General features: G+C 38.8%; 1 pseudogene; it reads left to right on the forward strand.

The window, feature by feature from the left end:
• The first annotated feature begins 464 nt into the window (after window positions 1–464).
• Window positions 465–2351, forward strand: LOC147379471 (phosphomannomutase 2 pseudogene; annotated as a pseudogene).
• Window positions 2352–3550: the final 1199 nt, after the last annotated feature.

Consider the following 3550-nt stretch of genomic DNA (forward strand, 5'->3'; position numbering starts at 1 on the left):
AGAGTTAAAACTTTTTTGATATATGAAGAGGCAAGAAAATTAAATTTATAATCAAAGTAGAAAGCAAGTGGATAGAAAAAGATACTCAGATGGTGCATTTGTTTGAATTAGCAGCCAAATACATCAAAATTACTGTTGGGGATATGTTAAATAATTTATAGCCAAAGATGAATCGAATGTTAAAGAGGTAAGGAGTTTCAGAACAGATTGAAATCTCTCTTAAAAGTACCAAATATAAATCTTAGAACTAAAAAGATACAATATTTGAAATAAAATTATTGGAGGGGAATAATGACAATATAGAGAAAGAATATGTACTTGAAGATCAGTAAATAGAAACTAATCTAATCTGAAGCACAGATATAGAAAGGAAGCTTGAAAAAATAGAGCCACAGAGACTTAGGTGGTGATAGTAACAGTCTAAATACAAACCTAAACTTACGAACCTTCTTGAAGTTGTGAGCATGCATCTTGTTCCAGCAAGGAACCGGAACCTGTGCCATCAGTGTCAGGCACAAGCGAAATTGCAGATTGTCCTCCATTTCCTATTGCTGACAATCCTTCAGCTCTACCTTAGCACACCACCTCTCCCTCTTCCAGTCAGTAGCTCTTCTTGCCTATTCACTGGATGCCAGCTCTTGTACTATACTACTGTGCTTTTCAAGGTACCATAGTGTAAGATTAAAAATGCTTTCTTTATTTTTTTATGTTTATTTTTGTGTATTATTTGTGTGAAAAATATTACAAACCCTATTACGGTGCAATACTATAGCCAATAGTGGGGTACCTAGACTAATTTTGTTGGACTTAACCAACAAATTGGACTTATGAATGTCCTCTTGGAACAGAACTGTTTGTATGCAGGGAACCTAATATACATGTAATTGATGTCCCAGGAAGAGAAGTAAAAATGGGAAGAAAAAATATTAACACCAAATAAAATTTTTAAGCTTTTAAAAACATCAGTCCAAGGAGCCAAGAAGAAAGAAATCCCAAGCAGGATAAATACAATAAAAACTACACCAGGTCTCAGCCTGGTGAAAATACTACTAATGATATAAAAAGCAAATATCTCAAAAGCACCCAGTAAGAAAGAGAGAAGGGAGGTAGAAAAAAGAAAAAAGGGAGAGAAAGAAAGAGAACAAGCAATGTATACAGTAGAAGATGAACAGGACAGCTGGTGGAAGAGAGATAGCAATGAAATGGTATCTTTAAAGTGCTTAAAAAAATAAAGTACATTTGCCTGGAATGGTATATACAGTGAAGATATTCTTCAAAAAAGAAGGTAAAATAAAGAAAACAAGACTTAAGGAAAACAAAACTTAAGAGAATCGGGAACTAACAGAGCAGGGTTGCAAGGGTCATCACAGGAAGTGGATCCAACAGAAGAAAATGAGACTGAAAATAATTATTGCCTTGTGTGAATTAATTAGATATTAATTCCAGGGAGATGAAAAGTTAAGGGAGCATATTGTCATCTCTATATTAACCAGTAGAAAACTAATTGAAACAGTGAAAAACAAAATTCTGCATAGGAGGTAGAGTGGAATAGTAAAAACAATCTATTACTATATCATTAATTTAACAGAAAGTAAGGGAGGAGAGATGGAAACTAGGGGTTTGAGGGTTCCTGGCACCATCTTATCCCTCCTTGACCTTTCTGGCCTCTTGCCAGGAAATTATGAAAGAAATAAATGGCATTCTGCACAAATTGAGGCAGAAGATCAAAATCTGAGTAATAGGTGGGTTGACTTTTGATAAAGTGCAAGAGAAGCTGGAAAATGATGTGGTTAAAAAAGATATGATTATGTGTTTTCAGGAAATGGCTTGGTGGCATACAAAGATGGGTAATTCTAATACAAACAGAATATTCAAGGTCACCTGGGTGAGGCCCTAATCCAAGATTTAATCAATTGTCTGAGCTACATTGCAGAAATGAATCTCCTGAAGAAAAGGGGTATTTTTAATGAAATTCTAAATGAGATGTGAATGTGTTCTCTATTGAAAGAAGCTGCAGCCCCAAAGAACACACGGAATTCTTTGTACACTACTAATGAAGAAAAGTTAAGACAAAAAAGATGTAGCAGATCTGGAGAAAGAGTTTGCAAACAAAAACCTCATATTTTCTGTTAGGAGGCCAGATCAGCTTTCATGTCTTTCCTGATAGCTAGAACAAGAGATGTTTCCTGGGATGTGCAGAAAATCATGATTATAAGACTGTTTCTCTCTTTGGAGACATAACCATGGCAAGTAGGAAATACCATGAGATAGTCACAGATCTGAGAACCACAGGCCACACCAAGTCTGTGCCTGAGGACACATGCGAGATCCTTAAAGAGTTCTTGTCCTAATGATCCTTTTCCCCATGGGAAGACAAGGAAGCTGACAGGGTCATTCAGTGGCTAAAACTGAGGTTTCCTCTTATGCTCATGCGCCCCAGTCCAGGCCAGGCTCTCCACAGGGTCAGTCATTTCATGAGTCCTGACAGTGGTATCCCCAGTCAGCCAGGAGAACACTCTCTACCCTGAAACACATGATGCCCTCCATCTCCAAGGCAAGACAAGAGAAGAAAAGACTTGTCAAGAATGGAGCAAAGGAATAACCTCACCCATAGACTTTATCCCCCAATTCCATAGTTTCAATCACAGTACACATGGGTTTGGGAGAAACTTCCTATCCTTCTAGAGGGAGAAAGAAGAAATATGCCTGTACCCTCCCTCTTCATAGGCCATACGATAAATGTAACTGATGTTTATGTTTGGACATTGTACATCAATAACAGAAAGGGGGATGTGAGATGAGAAGGAAAGGACAGGACACTTAAAACAATCTAAGCCTTGGACAAAAGTGTAAAAGCACTTTTTAAAATGGAACATCCTCCCGAGTGTCAGCTAGATGAGGCTTTGAAACTGAGACCACTCTGATCACAGAGGTAGTATTAAGCTCAAGACTGCATGCAGTCTTTGTTTTTTGATCCTGCACCCTGTTTGTGAGATGTAGACCTCAGCATGGACTGCTGACAGAGGACCCACCAAGTGACCACTGACCCCAACTAGTCTGCACTCAGCTCTCCTAGAAGGTGGATCAGTTCTATATTCACCACACCTTGAATAGCCCATCTGGATCTCGGTAACCATGGGGATGGGAGGAAATCCAAACCAACAACCTCTGCTAGAGAACTGGCACCAGCAGAATGGTCTTTCCCTTGGATGTACATTCTGGTCCCAGGTCTGAAGAAACTACCTTGGGGTGTTAAATTTCACCAAAAGTGTCTTCTTATTGGACCTGGCTGGCTTCCCAATATCATTATTCACCTCTGGTTTCTCAGATAAGAGTCTGGATAATCCACAGCAATAGGAACTGCCATTCACCTCACTGAAGATTTTTTAATAAAAGGTGTTCATCCAGGCCCTTGTTGTTGTTGTTGTTCAGTTCCTAAGCTGTGTCTGACTCTTTGCAACCCTGGGGACTGCAACACACCAGGCATCCCTGTCCTTCACTATCTCCTGGAGTTTGCTCAAACTCAAGTTCATTGAGTTCATTGATGGTA

The sequence above is a fragment of the Bos grunniens genome, chromosome 1 (assembly GCF_055505025.1).
Source record: "Bos grunniens cultivar Pamir isolate PY7600 chromosome 1, Bosgru_T2T1.0, whole genome shotgun sequence".
NCBI lineage: Eukaryota > Metazoa > Chordata > Mammalia > Artiodactyla > Bovidae > Bos > Bos grunniens.